Below are 6,870 nucleotides of genomic sequence, written 5' to 3'. Positions count from 1 at the left end.
ACTTGGCTGGAGATTGTGGCTAGAGATCCTGGCAAGGCTGCTGATCAACTGAATGCTGTCTCCATGTCATTCCTTCTTCGCCGACTCCGTCCACACCTTTGGGGACCCCTGGACCTGCTGGGGTTGGACCCCAGCAAAAACACTTTTATATTAATAGAAAACACAACTCCTGAAAGAGGACAGACTCCAGGAGAAGGCAAGTGTGAGGACAAGAGCTCAAATCTACTGCTTGATACATTTATGGCCTAGTATTTCTTCTCTTCTCTTCCCTTCCCTTCCCTCCTCTCCTCTCCTCTCTCTCTCTCTCTCTCTCTCTCTCTCTCTCTCTCTCTCTCTCTCTCTCTCTCTCTCTCTCTCTCTCTCTCTCTCTCTCTCTCTCTCTCTCTCTCATGCACCTAAATACTCCACTTTTGTAATGAAGTTGCTTCCACAGCCTTTGTTGCAATCCTAGGATTTTTGCCCACTGATTTACCTGTTTCAAAGAGGACTTGTCAAGCGCACTAGGTGGTTCAGCTCATGGAGTTTTTAAAAAAGCTATAGTACTCTTTCCAAAACAGAAAAGAGAAAGAAAGAAAGATGTGTAACAAAACATGTTTTCTGCTGAGATATAAAATAAACCCTATGAAACAGAATGCCTTAGGGAAGCTAGTCATGTGCATGTGGTTTCCCTGGCGATTATAAATGGCTTCATTTATGAAAGTATTATTAACATTCTAGCTCACCCCACTTTCACAATTAATGTAATTAGGGAGAGGCACAGCTTGGCAGTCATTTCAGATATATGATTTAGAAACTGCACTTGAAATGATTGTTCAGGCTAACTCGAAATGGAAATATTTCTAAGGCATTGTATTGTTTAGGAAGACTTGATGCCTAAAAGATGCTTTAAAAGAAAAATAGCTACTTCACTACATGATCTGGATTGGTCAGCTATTCCACTTAAGGAGAAAGGATTAGAGCTGCCTTCGTGCACCAGTTTGGGAGCCCAGGTATTGTTATTTACTTTCTTCCACTTGCCATTTTGTAACCTGTGGGTGGACCTCAGAACCCCAAGCTCACCATTCTGTGAGCCTTGTAAGAAAACTTCCTAGTGTCACTCACAATATTTGGTAAATGCTTTTTTCAGTGCTCAAATTACCAGCTTTGCAATGGCAACTACAATAAGAGAAGGGTCATTTCTTCTCACAGTGCAGGTTTAAATGTTTAGGCTTTAGGGGTCTGGAAAGAGTCTTTTTTTTCTTCCATCTCCAAATCCAGTTGAGAGTCTAAGTGGCCATCATGTAATGAAGTTCATGCTTGTTATAAAAAAGCAGATTGTGGCCTCTGGCAAAGCCAATTCCTGTAGTTTCCAGGTTCCAAACCTATGCTAGGGGTCCATTTCTATGAGAATGCTCTTAAGTCTGGGTCAGTTTGGAAGAGAAAGTCTTCTGATTATGGGGAGGAGAGGGAGCACATAATACTGCCCTGGGCTTACTTTAAACTTGGAAAACAATTTATTATGCTCACACTTACAATTGGAAAAGAAAAACAATTCTGTGCATCTAAATTAAGTACACTGATTTTTAAATTCTGATTGATGAAAAAGTCATCTTGTGCTCTGCTGCAAATGCTTTGGAGGCCTGAACAGGTGGTAGGTCATTTTTAAGTGAAAAGAACAAGTGTATTTGACCTCTGCTGGCTTCCTCCCTGTGGTAGGTTGAATAATGGCCCCAAAGATATTCACCTCCTCATTCTCAGAACCTGTGAATACCAGGAGACCTTGCAAAAGGCATGCTGCATAAGTGATAACTAAGAATCTTTAGTGGGGGAGAATATCCTGGATTATCTGGGTGGGCTAACTGTAATCCAAGGGGCCTTATAAGAGGGAGGCAGGAGGGTCAGATCAGGATAAGTGATGACAGAGACAGAGGTTGGACTGATACCATTGCTGGATGGGGCCACTAGTCAAAGAATGCAGGAGGCCTTTAGAAGCTGGGAAAGGCAAGAAATGAATTCTCTCCTGGAGCCTCCACAGGAATGCAGTGCTATTAACACACTTCAGACTTGTGGTCACCAGATCTGGGTGACAATAAACTTGTATTCTTTCGAAGCCACGAAGTTTGTGGTAATTTGTTACGGCAGTAAGAGGAAACTAAGCTATTTCCACCAAACGTCCTGGGTTGAGGGTTTCAGACTCCTCTCCCAAAGCTACAGCCAGACTAAGAGTCACAGAGTAAGTGGCTGTAGAGCTCCCACAGAAGCTGGGACCTGAGAGATATCAGGTCTTAGTCTTTGCTGAGGCAGCCGGAGTCAGTGATCGAGTACAGACCTCATGGAGGTCTGCCTGGACCTGGCCGGAGCCTCTGCCAACCAGAACAACAGCAAATGTAGACAGCGCCTCCTGCAGGACTGCTGGGACCCATAGATAACAGTTGCAGGGCACAGACAGCATGCGCCTTAGTTCTCTGAACATCAAGGGCTAGAACTGCCGACATCTCAGCACTAGTATGGGGAAGATGTGGCCCAGGATAACCATCATGGCATAATGAACATTCCTGGCCACATGTCCGGCTTTCATTCGGCCCTTCTTCCTTATAAAATAACCCAGATTTTGTAGAGATGTGTGCCTCTCTACCCGAGGGCCCATGATCCTCAGTGAAAGCCAAGGCAACCTCACTCCAAAGGTGGGCTCTGTTGACTTAAGTCAGCATTTTATTTTCTAGACACACTCATTGGTTCAGGAATGGGCCTGTGCCCAAATTCTCCAATCAGTGATCTCAGGATCCTTATTTCATGGACTTTACTGCGTTTCCCTTGGATACTGTCATGACTGGACAGGAGGCTGGAACTGCAGCCACCATCCTGCCGCCAGCCTGAAGGCGAAGCTGGAACATGTGACAGTGATCAGAGCCATGGGAGTAACTGAATCTGGTGTCTGGTTCCATCTCTAAACTAAGGTTCACCTTGATCTTATCAGCTACTCTACCTGGCTTGGCTTTTGCTCTGTTTTGTATGAAAGCATCGGATATGATAGATGTGCAGATGAAGTTCATATGACCTACACTTTGTAGACTCACTTCGGCAGTTGAAATGTACACAATCTTCTAAGTAGTAGAACAGTACACTGAGCATTATTTTATAGAACCCTTACCCCACATCACAATTAGTAAAGGACGGATCAAAATGTTGGCTGCTAAACTATAAACCATCTCAGAGCTGCTTACTTTCAACAGCTTCATAACATTCAGAAAAATTAGTTATGTTTTAGAGTTCTATTATACTGTCTAGGTGCTTTCTCATAATAAACGAGGAAATGGTTTCAGAAATAATCCTGAAAGTCACGGAGAGTAAGTGGCCATTATCAAGGCGTCACTGTGCACCACTAATTGCTTCTGTGAGGAGGTGAGCTGTGGCAACTCCATAGCCTTTCTGATGACTGCCCTGACCCACGGCTAAGGGAGAACCCTTCTTATGCCAGGGGTCATGGCACAGGAGCCTGCTGATTTAATTGGGAAGGTTTACTGGGGAAGGTCTCAGACCCTTTGCGCTCTGTGCCCCGGAGCTTCCTCTGGGCTGCAAGTCCGCTCTGCATTAAAAAGTGACCAGACACCTACTCCTTATTAGCATAGAAGGGCGGGGTAGGAAGTTAAATCCATCCACTCCAAGGGGCTTGGCAGATTCATCATGTTAACCCCTCTGTGCTTTCCCGGAGCCTCTCTGGCCCGGGCTGTGCATTAGGGACCGGTTTGCCTCATTCCACTAGGACAGGATGCTGTCTGCTCTCAGAAACCCGAGAACAAGGTGACAAGTCTCTGAAAACCTGAGGAAAAGCCTGCAAAGACAACATGTGGAGCATTGTTCCTGAATGACAAGAAATAACTGCCCATTTACTGCATGTCCCCAGGGCCCAGTGATGGGGCACTGGCTGTCAGAACCCCAGAGGCAGCGCTGGTTCAGGGCCTGCCCCAGGCTCTGCAGCAGGCGCTGAACATCTAAGAAAGGGCCTGCTCTCATTCATCCACTCTCATTCATCCATTCTCATTCATCCACTCTCATTCATCCACTCTCATTCATCCACTCTCTATTTGATGTTTGGAGGTGCATGCGTGTTTCCTTCTCTATTGGCCTCACTGGATGGGGAATGTGGGTAAAAGTTCAGGCTGGCTAGAACTCTTTCTTATTATAATAAGAGCTTCCCATGTTTCAGACTCTGTGCTAAACCCTGCACCTGAACTGTCCTTTCACCCTCGTGACCACCACAGAGGAATAGAAAAAGACATAGCAGGAACAGTTTCCTCAACAATGATGGTCATTATTGGACTCATCCTCACTTCATTTTTTAATTAGGCAACTTAATTAACAAACCAAGGTTCCTGTAAATAGGCAGCCTGCTGAGGCAGCAGGGGGTGAGGGTTGGGGACGGAGGCCTGGACACGGAGCCTTCTGCCTTCATCCACAACTGGCATGATCCCCACAAGCTGCCCAGTCAGCCTGGCCTGGCCTGGCCACCCTTGACCTTGGCTTGCAGGGCCGGCTGGGTGTGGACAGTGGAGTGGCACTTGGGTATTTCTGCTAAGTCTGTCTAAATTTCCCTCCCTTAGTGGAGTTCTGCCTTGGCCAGAGCCTCCAAAGGAGACAAGTGTGGAAGCAAAAGGACTGTTTCTCCAGCTGCTGGACACTCTCCCTGTCAGAGCAGCCCTATAGACAGCCAGTGAAACCACCGGTTCTGCCAGTACACCTCTGGGGCCCCCTGGGTCTCATCCATCACATGGAGATAATTAGCCTGTTGTTTTTGAAAGCAGTCAACCAGCCCCATAATCACTTCCTCAAAAACGTTTAGGCGATTAAATGACCGATGGTGACAATGGGGAAAGGAGCAGAGAGAACTGATGATGTCGCCAAGGGGCTCGGGAGGTATGTCTCTGAAATGAACATGCAGCAGAGGTGGGACCGCAAAGGACGCAGGGAACTGAGGTCTCTGTCTTTGCTCTGCAGGGGAAATAATCAAACTGCTTTTATTTTAGTTTCAACGGTCTATTCAGTATAGAGAATAAATTGATTATGGGGCAAGCTACGGACCAGGCATCCTCAATATCTAGGCTTCTGTACCCTCTCCCCCCACTTCTGCAGGTCCCCTCCCAGTCCCCCCTGCACAGTGTTCTGAAAGGGCAAGGGCCTGGACATGGAGCAGGATTCCAGTCTTGGCCTCTTTCTTACTTATTGCAAGAACTTTGTCCAAATTATCTTTCTTCTTTCAGCCTTAGTTGTCTGGTGTGCAGAACAGAAACCTGGCTGCGCTGGCTGAAACTCAGTTGGTGAGAACATCGTCCCCCACACGAAAAGGCTGCAGGTTCAATTCCCGGAAAGGGCACACACTTAGGTTGCAGGTCTGATCCCCAGCCAGAGCATGTACAGGAAGCAACCGATTGATGCTTCTCTCTCAAGGACAAATAATTCATTCACACTGTACATGGTCACACATAAAGCCAGTCATCATGCAATTCACACAAACACAGACAGACCCAGGTCACTGACTCTCTCTCTCTCTCTCTCTGTCTCCCTCTTTCCCCTGCCCTCAACCCCCTCACTAGAAATCAACAGAAGCATATCCTCAGGTGAGAATTAAACAAACAAAAACCGGGAACCTGGCTGCCGCTGTATCTGGTTGTTTCTGTGAGGATACAATCAGATGAGGGGATGTGAAGCATCTAGCACAGTACCTGGCCCAAAGCAGGTGCTCAGTAAATGTTAGGTTTTCACTCCCGTGACGACCAAGCTCTCTTCTCTGTCACTCAAACACAGGCTACCAAAGGGCAGGCCTGACTCTGACCGATTCACCAGACGCAGAATATCACCTGTTGTGCATCTCCTGCCGAGAAGCACTGGACTGGAGCCAGTGTGCCATCTGACTGAGCTCTGCTCCCTGCTTTGCCTTCCATGAGGGTGAGTTGCTTAATGCCCTGGATTCTCCACGTCCTCATCTCTAAATACTAGGACATTACACCGAGCATCTCATTCACAGGGCTCTCCAGGTGAAAATCTGGTGACTTCTAAGCAGCTAAATAAAAGTCAGGCTCTGCCCCTTCCCTCTGTTAACTCAATCGCCCACCTCAAAGGATCCATAAAGACCACCTGTAACACCCTCCTCTTCCTCACATTTCTAATTGTTGCCAAGGTATGTCAACCTTGCCTTTGCAAGGTGTCTGACACCTAGAGTTCGCTTCTTGCTGTTGCCACTGGTGTCAGTTTTTTTTTTTCTGTTGTGACTAATCACCACAAACTTAGTGACAAAACAACAATTTACAGTCTCACGGTTCTGTCGATCAGAAGTCTGACCCAGAGCTGGGCTAACCTAGACTGGTTGTCAGGGGAGAGAACACCTAACATTTATCGAGGACCCACTGTGTGTCAGGTAGTGTGATACATGATGCTTCTGGGGGAGTACCTCAGTGGCTGCATACTAACATTCAGGGAAACCCTGCTTAAACTATAGTGTGTGGGAAATACAGGCCTAGAACTAACAGGCAAAGGGTTTTCTAGGGAATTTGCTGGATTGGGATATGAAAACAAAGTGTAACCCAGTATGGTGGGCTGCTACTATCAGATCTTCTCTCTACATTCTCATAGGATCTTTGATAAGATTGTAACAGCTTTCATCTTCAATGTGACTTGGAGTTAGTTTAGGCAAATCCAGTGACCTGGGACCAGCCAGCAGGATTCTCACGGGTGCAGGACACTGTTGTTTCCTGTTTCCTAGAAATGTTGAGGTTTCCCTGCAGATCATCTGGCCAACACCATCTTCTCGTAGAGGAGAATTGTACTCCCTACCCTGAAAATCCTGAGTCCAGAGCTTTGGATTGGCTGATTTTTCGATGTTAAAATTTTGACCCA

At 46.6% G+C, this 6,870-nt stretch overlaps 1 protein-coding gene across 1 annotated transcript in view; it reads right to left on the bottom strand.

The window, feature by feature from the left end:
• The window catches only part of RYR3 (ryanodine receptor 3), a 417,605-nt gene that overhangs the window by 185,227 nt on the left and 225,508 nt on the right, over nucleotides 1-6,870 (bottom strand).

The sequence above is a fragment of the Myotis davidii genome, unplaced genomic scaffold (genome assembly GCF_000327345.1).
Source record: "Myotis davidii unplaced genomic scaffold, ASM32734v1 scaffold46, whole genome shotgun sequence".
Taxonomy (NCBI): Eukaryota; Metazoa; Chordata; class Mammalia; order Chiroptera; family Vespertilionidae; genus Myotis; species Myotis davidii.
The sequence above is the reverse complement of the archived record's forward strand: the minus strand, read 5'-3'. Positions and strand labels throughout refer to the sequence as shown.